Raw genomic sequence first — 14033 nt, 5'->3', positions numbered from 1 at the left:
GGATGCTCAGAGGAGGGAAAGTTTCCCTAGGACTGGAGAAGCTGCATGCTAGGGAGAGCTTGGTGCTGCGCGTCCGGAACCTGAGTTCTAGAACTGGTTCTACTACTGATTTGCCCCGGTAGGTTAGGCTTTGTGGACAAAGAATATCACCAGCCATTTCAATAAACAAAGGATGTTGTGGCCATCAGCCAACACAGTTGCCGCCCCTCCCCCGCACTGTGCACCCTGAGGGAGTTCAGGATGGAAAAAAAACAGGATACTGGCCCTAGACAGTTAAGGTGCATTTCAAAGGAATGATTTTGATGAGCCCAGACTCTTGCATCTTCCCATAGGTAGAAAAGTGCTAACTTCATTAACTTGAGATGTCTGGTTTTTAATGAACAGTAACCTTTTAAAGTTCCGACTACCTGGTTTTTGTTGCAAAAGCTCCTAAATATCCTGGCTCCTTCCTTACCTCTTCAGCATAGTCCCTCAAAGCGATCTGAGAGGCTGCCTTTTAGGCTTAAGTCCTCAGTATGTTCGTCCAGTAAAACATAATTCTCAATTTTTAGGTTGTGCATTTCTTGTCAGTCCACAGTTTGTAAATTAAACTCCCCAGATTTCTATTGTCACTTTGAAACTCCAGGGGTTAGAGGGGCCATTAGGTTCCCTGGGACAATGCTCTCCAGCATTCCCCATTTCTTATTGCTACTCGCCCCGACACCCCCTCGCTCTGTGGGTCCCTCCTCTCCTGGAGGCGGGCCGGAAATGAGCGTGGTCACTTTAAGGGAGCCCTCAGAGTCGCGCGCCCGGGGAGCCCCAGGCGGGGGAGCAGGGGCGGGGCTCCGGGAACCCGGGCTTCTCACGCAGCCGGGGACGCCGCTGCCTCAAGGCGCTCGCAGCCAATCAGGATGGAGCCTGCCGGGACGCATTACAAGGGCGACTGGCCCGAAGCCTCCCGCTTCGGGATGAATTAGCGGCGGGTTCTGCACGGAGGTTGTGACCCCCAGGGATTCCCCAGTTCGCCCACGCGCTCCCCACGGCGTCGCGCGTGGTCCTCTGCTGGTCACAGGTGAGAGGCTGGAACCGTCAGGTGGGGTTTACGGCACGGGGAAAATGGCGGCGGCGGCCAGGGGATCCTGGGTCGGCGGAGGGGGAGCAGCCCCATGGGCTCTTCCACCCGAGCCGCGGGCCTCCCTGGGCTGCGGCCCCCTGTCATGGTTACTTGACGGGGAATTCGGGTCACCACGCGGGTGGCGGCGCCGCCGGCTCAGGTGAGAGGAGGCGCGGGGAAGCGACTCCCGGAGGCTAGCGGAGGCGTCGGGGGCTGCGGGGCGGCTCGGGCCGGGTCGGCGTGGCCGCGGGAGGAGGAGGGCCAGGTATCTGATAGGTGTTTACAGAAGAGCACCAAGACCTTCCTGCTCCAGACCGGGGCGGGTCCGGGAGCTGCACCGCTGCGAACACAGTCCAGGCTCCTGCCACTGTTAAATCAGATGTGCCAAAGGTCCCAAGTGGCCGCCACGTGCGAGGCTTGGACATGAGCTGTGGAGGGAAAGGGCTGGATCTGGCTTATTTGTGTATCCTCCAGGCGCCTGCCTGTAGGTGCCAGAGTGGCAGTGCCACGAAAGGAAAGGTAGGCCCTAGCCAGGGGCTGATGTCAAGTCCGATTGTCAAGGTGAATCTGAGCTCCTAGTTGTCCATTTGAAGAGAAGAAATAAAAAGTTCGGGCGCTTAGCTGTTGGAGAGACGTTTTGCTTCCTTGTATTTCCTCGGTTCCGGTGGGTTCCCCGGGAGCATTGCCTCTGCCTTCGAGGTTCATTAACTCTATTCCATGTGCACTTGGCTGCATGTTAAGACTGAGGATTGACATTCAGTTGAAGCCCAGGAATGTAATGAAGATAAGTATAGGTGAAGGTGTTAACAGTAATGAAATTTTGTCCATTCATGTAGGTCCCTTATTTGAACAAAGACCTGTCATGAAATATAACTAGTTGGGTTAGTTTTCAAAAAACTGTCTTGATGAAAGCCCTTTTTGCAAAACTGTTATGTTTTTGAGAGTAAAAGAAAAAGATTCATTAAAATTTTTTTTTCCTTTTTTTTTTTTTAAGTTCCTATTGCTACATTGTACTTTGATGTGACAGATAGGTGAATTAAGTGACTTTTGTTTTTGGTAGCAGTCTTAATTTTGTGGAGTGCCTTGTTCTGTTATTGAGAAAGCACAGTGGCACTTTTTGTTTGTTATCAGTAGTTGTCTTTGGACTGCTTGCTATGCATCAGGCACTGTGAAAATGAGGCTTCTCTTACCTTTTAATTTGAGCGAATGGTGGTCCATTTCTTCCCACCAGGTGCTTAGTCTGGCTGTTGCTGACAACCAAGGGTAAACAATGGGGAAAACCCAAAAGAATCTTTCTTCCACACTGCATCTGTGGAGATTTAGTCAGTTTAGTCTGGGGCTGGGGTTAAGTGTAGTTTCTAGTTCTTGCTCTGCCACTTAAAATATCTTAGGGAAATCATATGATCTCTCTTATCAGTACTTTATCTCTGAAATGGACAAAGTGATTTCTCCAAGCAATCTCACTGTGCTGTTGTGGAAAAAAAAAAAGTATATGTAAAAGGGCTTAAAAAAGTTAAAAGCACTGTGTTGACAGTTGACATTTATTACTATGCATTTACTCCTCAGGCACTGTTCCAAGAGCCTTATAAGGGCTCACTCACCCAGCAACATTGTTTATCATCTTTGTTTTACACTTGAGGAAGCTGAGGCACATTGAAGTTTTAAGTTATTTTCCCCAAATTGCAAGACTAGCATTATGATGCCAGACTATGTTCTTAACCACCATGCATACCATTTTCCTGTATCATGCAGATGTGTTATGTGTAAAGGTGATATATATGAACAGACTTTCAATGAAGTTATTTTGTTTGTGGTCTTTTAGTTGTATAAATAATAACTGTGATTCATTCCCTTGGCATCCAGTAGTGATTTATATGGTGATGACTACAGTTACTTTGGTTAAGTGGTATATTCATCCCACCTTTGACGCCCATTATTTTTAAAAGTATTTTTTTTTAATTAATTTATTTAATTTATTTATTTTTGGCTGCGTTGGGTCTGTTGCTGCGCGTGGGCTTTCTCTAGTTGTGGTGGGGGGGGGCTACTCTACGTTGCAGTGTGTGGGCTTCTCATTGTGGTGGCTTCTCTTGTTGCGGAGCACAGGCTTTAGACGCACGGCCTTCAGTAGTTGTGGCTCGCAGGCTCAGTAGTTGTGGCTCATGGGCTTAGTTGCTCCTCGGTGTGTGGGATCTTCCCGGACCAGGGAGCGAACCCGTGTCCCCTGCATTGGCAGGCGGATTCTTAACCACTGTGCCACCAAGGAAGTCCCTAAAAGATTTTTAAAGCAAAGAGTCGTTACTAATTTCTAACAGGAAGCACAAATCTATAATTGAGGAAGGTTTTAGTTTTTTATTAAACTCTTTAAAAGAATACTTTGCTGGGTGACTTTTAAGAGACAACTTGTGTTAGGTTCATTGTTTTGACATATTTGTACTAATTTTTCTAGTGTCTATTTATAGAAAGAAGGTGACATGAATAAAAGTGTCTGGGACATTCATTCTTTCATTGAACCTTCATGGAATTGCCCTGCCAAGTCCTTGGGATGTAAAGATTAATTCCTGATCCTGAGTGAGAAAATCAAATAAGTGATTCACTAATGCAGGTGATAAGGACTCAAGTATAGTTGTGGTGGGTACAGAGAGCTGCAGGAACACATACTAGGGAACAGTTGCTTCTGCTGGGGTCGTCCTGTGCAAGAAAGGAAGGAGCTGATTGCAGGATAAAGGGAGAAGGGACTTCTAGCCAAAGGAGGAAGCAGTGCAAAATTAGGATGAGTAAGAGGGCATGGGTGCCCAGGTGTCAGGCCAGAATTTTGCAGGAGTTGCTAAGAAAGAAGCCAGGAAAGGTTAGGGCCAGATTGTGAATTCTCAACTAAGAGAGTGACTTTATCCTGTGGGCAGTGGGACCTATAGAAGGATCTTAATCAGATGAGTAACATGATCAACTTTATGTTCTGGAGAGGGGACTTTGTTGGTGACAGGGTCAAAGACAAAATGTAAGGAAGAGACCAGTCAAGGGCAGTTCCCATACTCCAGACCAGAGATGGTGAGGGAGTGAAGCAGGGCATTAACTGTGACAGCAAAGTTCAGAGTCCACCACACATTTGGAAGGCAGAATGGAAGATTGGCTGGGTGTGAAGAATAACTGGGTGGGGGAGGGGAGCACCTGCTGAGCTAGTAAAGAGAAGACTAAGCTGTTATATTTGTTCGTTTTGGTTTTTTGGTAACTATGGTTGGAGAAAGGAGATTCTGCTAATTAATTTAGGAAAAAGGATGGAGCAAGGAGTTCTTTGTTACTGGTTTTCTGGAGAATTGTAAACCCTCTGAGGTTGTTGGGTCAAATAAGGTGTAATAGAACCTGGCTTAACAGAAGCCTCTAGGCTTGTGATTTCTGAGACTACAGAACACTTAATTATATCATCAAAGTCTGTAGGGTCTAGTATAAAGTGGCCCATTGGAGGAAAGCCCCTCAAAGGGAGTGGGAAGAATCATCTAAGGTATGTTTGGGGTAAAATGTTAGAATAACAGGTGTTAGAGGGTTTTTCTCACTTTTTTAACATTATGTTTTTAATGTATTTGTACAGAAGTCATTATAATATGGAAGTAGTCACAGATGAATCCTCTAGTTGTAAAACTGATTTCTGCTCAAACATTCATAACACTAAAGTTGTCTATCACCAACAACGTAACATGAATGCATTTCAAATCGACTGCAAGGTGAAATTGTAAACCTTACAAACATGCAGGAATTCATGAATTCAGAGCAAGGTCGAGAACCATTCAACCCATAAGCACAAATCAAAGAACTACTGAGTAGAGTAGGCACAGATTTCTTAAAAAAGACTTAAAGCAATGACTGTAACAATGATTGATAAATTTGACTTCGTTAAAATTGAGAATTTCTCTCCACCTAAAGACACCATGAAGAGAATGAAGGGCAAAATACAGACTGGAAGAAGAAATTCTCAATTCATCTCTCTGACCAAGGACTCACATCCAGAATGTATGTGTATTGTGTAAAATTAATAAGAAAAAGACAATTTAATTTAAAAATGCACGAAAGTTTTGAATTGGCACTTTGTAAAAGAGGATCTCTGTATGGCCAGTATGCATATAGAAAGGTGTTCAATGTTATTAGTCAATGGAGAGTCACAGTCTCTAGAGCACAGGCTCATTAGTTGTGGCACACGGGCTTAGTTGCTCCGCGGCATGTGGGATCTTCCCAGGCCAGGGATTGAACCCATGTCCCCTGCATTGGCAGGCGGATTCTTAACCACTGCGCCACCAGGGAAGCCCTGTGGTAAGTTTTGAAAACAGGAAGTATGAGTCCTCCTACTTTGTTCTTCTTTTTCAAAATTGGGTTGTCTATTCTGGGTCCCTTGTAAGTCTTTATGAATTTTAGAATCAGCTTGTCAGTTTCAAGAAAGAAGTCAGCTGTGGATCTGGTAGTCAGTGATTTTTAATACTATATTCATTGAGTTGTACAACCATTACCACAATTAATTTCAGAACATTTTTATCACCTCAAAAAGAAACCCTGTATCCATTAACAGTGACACCTCATGTCCCCTCATCCTCCCACCTTTGACTTAGGCAAGTACTAATCTACTTTCTGCCTGTTCTGGACATTTCCTTTAAGTAGACTCATATAATATGTGGTCTTTTGTGACTGGCTTCTTTCACTTAGCATAATGTTTTAAATGTTTATCCCTGTTGTAGCATGTAACAGTACTTAATTCCTTTTTATGGCCGAATAATACTCCATTGTGTGGATATGCCACATTTTATTTATCTACTCATCAGTTGATGGACATTCATGTACAAGTTTTTTGTGCAGATGTATGTTGTAATTTTTTTTTTTTTTTTGGTATATAACTAGGAGTTGAATTTTATGGGTAATATGGTATAATTTTTTGAGGAACCATCAGACTTTTCCAGGCTGTACCGTTTTACAATCTCATTGCAGCATATGGGGGTTCCCATATTTCTCCATCTTCCCCCAACACTTGTTATTATCTTTTTGATTATAGCCATTCTAGAGACGTTGTAATAAAACATTCTCCTGAGTGTGAGGTGATATTGTGGTTTTGATTTGCATTTCCTTGATGGCAGATGATGTCAAGCATCTTTTCATGTGGTTATCAGGCATTAGTATATTTTCTTTGGAGAAATGTCTATTCAGATCCATTGTCCATTTTTTAATTGGGTTATTTGTCTTTTTACTACTGAGTTATAGAAGTTCTGTATATATTCTTGTTATAAGCCCCTTATCATATATATGATTTGCAGAAGTTTTCTTCTGTTCCGTAGGCTGTCTTTTCCATTGAAATGCAGTTTGCAGTTGCTTTTTTTCTTTGGTGTATTTATCTTGTACCTGCACCCTTACTGAACTCACATATTAGGAGGAGGTTTTTGGAGAGATTTCTTGGGATTGTCTATGGAAACCATCATGTCATTTGCAAATAGGGACAGGTTTATTTCTTCTTTCTGTATGGCTTTTATTTCCTTTTCTTGCCTTCTTGTATTGACTAGAATTTTCAGTACTGTGTTGTGTAAGAGTGGTGAGAGTGGACATTGTTGTTCTCAATAATAGGGGCAATGCATTGTTCATTTTTTCTTCTAGCATTAGGTGTAATGATGTTTGCTGTATTTTTTTTTATAGTTGCTTGTTATCTAATTGAGGAAGTTCCCCTGTATTCCCTTTTTTTTTTCCTGAGAGTTTTACTCATGAACAGGATTGCTTTTTATCAGATAATTTTTTCTATATAGATTGGTATGATCGTGTGAATATGTATTTTATCAGTTTGTTAATATTGTGGGTTACATTGATTCTTGAATATTCAACTAAGGATTTTTGTGCCTACATTCATGTATTGGTCTATAGTTTTTTTCTTTTGTACTGTCTTTTCCTCGTTTTTGCATCAGGGAAGTACTAGCTTCATAAAGTAAATTGGGAAATGCTCCTTATTCTTGTGTTTTCCAGAAGAGATTGTGTTCATTTTTCTTTAAACATTTGGTAGAATTCTCTCATGAAACAATCTTAGCCAGGAGATTTCTTTTTCATGAGGTTTTAAATTACGAGTTTAATTTCCTTAATAGTCACAGGGCTATTCAAATTATCTGTTTCATTTTGGGTGAGTTGTGTGCTTTCGAGGAATTGGTCCATTGATACACGAAGCAGGGCTCCTCACTGCTGCTGGGCAGAGGTGGAAGTTTCAGCTCCTCTCTAGGCCTTCACTGATACTACTATGCCTTCTTGCTGTTCTCCACATGGCCTGTACTGACACCACTGGGAGGGGATGGCCTTCTTACCCCTGGAGGGCAGAGAAAGTCCTGACTCTCTACTAGGCGTTGTCTCATACCATCCTGGTGGAGATGAGAAGGGGAGCCTCGTTACTGTCATGGCAGTAGAAGTCCAGGCTCTCCAGGTGGTCTTCATAGACACTGAGGCAGGGCAAGGGGGAGTCTTACACCTACCTGGCAAGGGAAGAAAGTTCTGCCTTTGATATCATCCCTGCAGGAGTGAGGGTGGGGGGTAAGGGGAGGGAGTAAGGGGGGGTAACCTGTAATGTTGAGGCACAACAGGACAGCCTGGTGAGAGGGAAAGTTCAGGCTCCCTACTTGGCTTATCTTGTTGTGGGTGGGGATGAGCCACAGTTTTTTCTGTGGTTTTTGGCTGGAGTGCCAGTGGTTATTATCTGCAAGTCTTCTGTTTTGCTCTGCTGCTCTTTTCTTGGTTTTCTGAAAGAGCAGGAACTTTTTTGTCAACCTCCATTGGTATTTCTGGATTACTGGCTGCTTCAGCTCTGCGTCCACGTGATATATATGAGGCAAAAGGAAAACCCAGAGAACTCACTACCATGTTGTTCGACGGGTCCCAAGGTGCCTCCCTAGCTAGTGTGCCTTCTCTCCATGCTCAGAGTCTTTTTTTTTTTTTTTTAAATTATTTATTTGGCTGCTCGGGTCTTAGTTGTGGCACGCGGGATCTTTGATCTTCGTTGCGGCAGGTGGGTTCTTCAGTTGCGGCATGTGGGATCTTTAGTTGCGGCCTGTGAACTCTTTGTTGCGGCATGCATGTGGGATCTAGTTCCCTGACCAGGAATCGAACCCAGGCCCCGAACGTTGGGAGTGCGGAGCCTTAGCCGCTGGACCGCCGGGGAAGTCCCACCTTCAGAGTCTTTTGTTTGTTTCATATATGATGTCCAGGGTTTTTAGTTGCACTTAGCTGGAGCAGTAGGAGCAGGACATCTACGTGATTTTACTGGAGTGGTAGTTGGACTGGGATTGATTTTTTTTATGGAAGAAAACATAGGGTGGAAATTAAGATGCGTATATTGGCCAGTTAGACACTTAAGTTAATTTTGGGTCAGTTACTTGGAAGGGACAATTTAACTATGTCTTTTTTCCTCCGGAGAGTAATTCTCCTTGTCATTGTTCAGTAAAACCAAACCCTCGTTAGTTTTAGGTCTCTTAAGAAGCTTGACAATCCAATGAATTAATTTATTTCTGCATTTATATATAAATGCATAATAATTCTAAATTTCTGGTTTAGTATGTGAAGAAAACAATTTATTGTAGTGAAAGATTAGTTTTATGGAGGGGACTAACTCAGTTTTTCTAATGGTTGTCAGAGATCTTGAAGCTGTGGATTTTTTTCTAAAAGAAGAAAAAGGCAATGTTCATGGTGGTTAAGAACTATGTAAGGAAAATTTGTGAAAGTCTTGAAATGTACAAAAAGGATCATGGGGTGTCTTCATTGGAAACTAGGTGGTCTAAAGCACATTTCCTGGAGATCTAATCTATGGGATCTACAGCTTTTATTATTTTTTGATTTATTTTATAATGTTGTGAGTTGTGAATAACTCACAGCAGTGCAAATTACTCTTGTCCTTAGACATGCAAATGAATTTTGTTGGTTGGAGGTACTGTTGATTTCTTTTCCTCTTTGTGGGGGAAGCAGGTTTTGGATCTATTAAGCAAATGCATTTCACCATTCCTGATGCCTGTATGTTTGTGTTCTTTGGATTCACTTTTGAACCAGATGAAAACATCTTATTAGTCCATAATTAATTAATGAGTTACATAAAATCATAGACAGGTGTTCATTTTATATTTGTAGGGAGGACACAGTGTTATCTTTTGTTTGTTTGAATTATCCTTTTAACAGCTTGAACTGTGATGTGCTTGAATCCCACTGTAGCACTTACTGTCATTGTGATTTCTGTAATACTTACTACAGCTAGGTAGGCTCTGGTTTTCTATCCTTGTTTATAGATAAAGAAAAGGAAGCTTTTAAGAAGTCATATAACTGCCAAGAGCTGGAGGTGTTAGAGAACCCAGTGCTTTCTGACTTTTAACCCTTTATGCTCAGCCGACTTCCTTCCTTGCTTTAGATGTTACTGTCTCCCCCCAAATCTGGCAACTGTGGACTAAGGAGTACTTTTGCTAGAACACGCTTTTATCACATCATTTTGGAGCTTAAGAACTTTCAACTCTAGATTATTGCAGGATAAAACGCACACTTCTTAGGCAGCGATTCAAAGCTCACCACAGTACGTCAAGCCCAAACTAATAATAATACTGTCCCAATCTTTATATAGAAGCAAAGCAAACAAACACCTATTGTGTTTCTTGGATGGGCCACCACTCAATGTGTATCTCCAGTGAACTGCACTGGAGATGGAAGACATATCTTCCAGTTCCTTATAAACTATAATTGGGAAGTCAGAATATATTAAAAGACTGTCGGTATAAAAATAGCACATGCTGATCAATGAGCAGTATAGATATTGAAATGTTTCTGGAGTTCAAAAAAGCAGCAGCTTCATGGAGCAGATGTATTTGGAGCTTGGTCTTACAAGGATGGTAGGGTTTTGATAATTGTCACATCTGGGGAGAGGACCCTTGTAGTGAGGAAGCTCATGAGTGAAAGGAATGGAGGAGGTTGTTGGACATGTATGGAAAGGTGGTGTTGATGGCAGTGAATAGTTTATGTGGAGGGAACCTTTTCCGAAGGCCAGGGTCTATTCCCTGTCTCAAAACATGTCTTCAAAAGCTGCAGCATAATGTTTAACTAACTGATTTGTGCTAGGTCTCGTTCTTTGAAACTAGAGTTGTTTGAAATGACCCCAAAACTATTTTAGGACCCTACCTAGGTGATAAGGTTGGGTGATCATGTTGGTTAACATTACTTTTAGTAATGCAACATCAGAATAAATAGTATTTTCAAGTAATCAGTCTGAAGGAGATAGCATTCTTTATATTGGGCAAGTTTTGGTAAATATGTATTTTTAAAGGTCTTCTTTTGTACCTGAACTCACTATGTCATTTTATACTCAGTCTCCTGTATTCTGTAGGGTTTGAATCATTCCTGACTCGCTAAAGTATAACAGTTTTTTTGTCATCTGGGCTCCCATTTAAAAACAAAACAAGGGACTTTCCTGGTGGTCCAAGTGGTTAGACTCTGCGCTCCCAATGCAGGGGGCCTGGGTTCGATCCCTGGTCAGGGAACTAGATCCTGCGTGCCTCAACTAAGAGCCCGCATGCCGCAACGAAGATCCGGAGTGCCGCAACTAAGACCTGGCGCAGCCAAATAAATAAATAAATATTTAAAAAAAAAAAAAAAGAACAGTACATCATGAATTAAAAAAAATAAAAACGAAACAAAACTTTAATTTTTATTGTGATTTTTGTAAATAACATGCATTTTGGAAAATAAAAAATGTATAAAGAACAGATCAAAATGACGTTCCTCAGGTAATCAGTCACCCTTGTTTATTAATATTGCACTGCTTTTGTTTATATAGTTGCATATACAATTTTGTAGTTCTACTCTTTTCAGTTAATTTTATAAGGATTTTCCCATGTCATAAGATTTTTTGGAAAATATAGCTTCTATTAATATGTAAACCTATTACAATATATATGTTTGTTATTTTTTTTCCCTTTAGTAAAACAGAATAATTTACTTATTTTATTTTAAGTGCTTTTTTCACTTAATGCTTCATGGCTAGCTTTCTAAATGACAGCTTATATTGTTGTATTTCATTTTTCACCGGCTACATTGAATTCCATTGTAGACATATACCATCATTTAGCTATTTCTCTATTGATGGGCATTTATACTACTTCTAATTTTCACATACAAGTAGAATTTCAGTGAGCATGTAAATTTTTATTTATTATTTAATTGAATATCATTGGTTTACAGTATTAGTTTCAGATGTATCACCATAGTGATCAATACTTTTATAGATATATGCCATTTAAGTTGCTATAGGGACTTCCCAGTGGTTCCAGTGGTCAAGGACTCTGCGCTTCCACTGCAGGGGGCACGGGTTCGATCCCTGGTCAGGGAACTAAGATCCTACATGCGGGCAGCGGGCCAAAAATTAAAGAAGAAAGAAAGGAAGGGAGGGAGGGAAGTAGGTAGGTGGGAGGGAAGGAGGAAGGAAGGAAGTTAGGAAGTTATTATAAAATATTGGCTCTATTCCCTGTGCTGTACAATATATCCTTGTAGCTTATTTATTTTATACACAATAGTTTATATCTCTTAATCTCTTAATCCCCTACCCCTATCTTGCCCCACCTCCCTTCCCTCTCCCCATTGGTAATCAGTAGTGTGTTCTCTACATCTGTAAGTTTGTTTTGTTATATTCATTCGTTTCACTTTTTAGATTCCACATGTAAGTGATAACATACAGTATTTATCTTTCTCTGACTTATTTCACTAAGCATAATACTCTCCAGGTCCATCCATGTTGTTGCAAATGGCAAAATTTCATTCTTTTTTAGGGCTGGGCAATACTCCATTATATATTATTTTATATATATATGTGTGTGTGTGTGTGTGTGTGTGTGTGTGTGTGTGTGTATATATATATATATATATATATATATATAAAATACACACCACATCTTCCTTATCCATTCATCTGTTGATGGGCACTTAGATTGCTTCTATATCTTAGCTATTGTGTATAATACTGCAGTAAACATAGGGGTGCATATATCTATTCAAATTAGTGGTTTTGGTTTTTTTTTCTTGGGTAGATACCCAGGAGTGCAATTTCTGGATTGTATTGTATTTCTACTTTTCGTTTTTTGAGGAACCTCCATACTGTTTTCTATAGTGGCTGCACCAGTTTGCATTCCCACTAGCAGTGTACTATGTTTCCGTTTTCTCTGCGTCCTTGCCAACATTTGTTATTTGTGTTCTTTTTGATGATAGTCATTCTGACAGGTGTGATGTGATATCTCATTGTGGTTTTGACTTGCATTTCTCTGATGATTAACCATGTTGAGTACCTTTTCAGGTGCTTGTTTGGCCATCTGTATGTCTTTGGAAAAATGTCTCTGTTAGGTCTTCTGCCCATTTTTAATCGGGTTGTTGTTTTTTGATATTGAGTTTTATGAGCTGTTTATATATTTGGATATTAACCCCTTATCAGTCTTATCACTTGCAAATATTTTCTCCCATTCAGTAGGTTGTCTGTTTGTTTTGTTGGTGGTTTTCTTTGTGCAAAAGGTTTTAAGTTAATTAGGTCCCTTTTGTTTATTTTTGCTTTTGTTTCCTTTGCCTGAGGAGACAGATCAAGAAAATGTTGCTATGATTTAGGTCAGAGAGTGTTCTGCCTATGTTTTCTTCTAGGCATTTTATGGTTTCCAGTCTTAACGTTTAGTTTTTTAATCCATTTTGAGTTTATTTTTGTATATGGTGTGAGAAAATGTAATTTCATTCTTTTACATGTAGCTATCCAGTTTTCTGAGCATCACTTATTGAAGAGACTGTCTCTTCCCATTGTATAGTCTTGCTTCCTTTGTTGTAGATTAATTGACTGTAATTTTTTGAGTTTATTTCTGGGCTTTTCTATTCTGTTCCGTTGATCTATATTTCTGTTTTGTGCCAGTACCATACCGTTTTGATTACTGTAGCTTTGTAGTATAGTCTGAAGTCAGGGCGCCTGATTCCTCCAGTTCTGTTTTTCTTTCTCAAGATTGCTTTGGCCAGTGGGCATTTTTATACATAAATTTTTTTGTCACTTTGATGAGTATTTTTGTAGGATAGATGATTAGAAGAAGAATTATTGGGTAAAAATCTATTCGCCTTTTAAATCTTGCCAGCTATGCTGAATTGCTTTTTAAAAGGTCTCTATCAGTTTATATTCTCAGTAATAGTATGTTTAAGAGTCCCTGTGTCCCCATACCCTCACTTTTGCTAGGTATTGGGGTGGCCAAAAACTTCGTTCAGGTTTTTCCGTAAGATGTTACAGAATAACCGGAATGAACTTTTTGGCCAACCCAATATTATCCTTGTCAAATATGGAAGGGTAGTAGTTGGAAACGTGACATTACATTGCTTTAATTTGATTTCTTTGTTTTTTTAGTGTTTCATATGTGACTGTTTTCTTTGCTTATTTTTTCTATTGCTATATTTTATTCTAATTCTTAATGCTTTCATATTTTACATATAACTCTTTAATTCATTTGGAATTTTGATTTTATGGAATGAAAACTGCTTGATTCTGAAGGAGTTCAAGGGCTGGTGGGCCTTGAAATTATGTGTTGGAAAAATTTAGACAATAAAAGTAAATTTTGCTGCTTTTGGAAAGTAGTCCATTTCAAATTCATTTAAAAACTTAGTCTATTATTACCCAATTCTATAAAGTTTGTTGGGGAAATAAGAAAATCCTGCTAACAAAAAGACCCCTCTTTACCAATGTAGAAGGGAGAAAAAACTCGATATATTGGGTATGCATGTGAGATAACATGCATGTAGATAGTTCAGGAGAGACTACAAAATTTGAGTAGAATTTCATTCATCTTTACAGTAAAATAGAGATTTAATGTTTCTTTTATATTTTTGAGAGACAAATGGATGTTCCCTGTGAGAGTCTCCTGTACATCTGGTGATAGATTCCTGAGTTAATTTCAGAGGTATG

At 40.2% G+C, this 14033-nt stretch overlaps 1 protein-coding gene across 1 annotated transcript in view; it reads left to right on the top strand.

Moving 5' to 3' along the window:
* The first annotated feature begins 843 nt into the window (after nt 1-843).
* Nucleotides 844-14033, top strand: part of LCLAT1 (lysocardiolipin acyltransferase 1) — a 191837-nt gene continuing 178647 nt past the window's right edge. Inside the window, 1 exon segment of the mRNA XM_036872507.1 lies at nt 844-1051. The gene's annotated coding sequence lies outside the window, so the exon portion shown is untranslated.

This window comes from Balaenoptera musculus, chromosome 13, assembly GCF_009873245.2.
Source record: "Balaenoptera musculus isolate JJ_BM4_2016_0621 chromosome 13, mBalMus1.pri.v3, whole genome shotgun sequence".
Classification (NCBI taxonomy): domain Eukaryota; kingdom Metazoa; phylum Chordata; class Mammalia; order Artiodactyla; family Balaenopteridae; genus Balaenoptera; species Balaenoptera musculus.
Note: the sequence above shows the minus strand (reverse complement) of the source record. Positions and strands in the feature narration are given on the sequence as shown.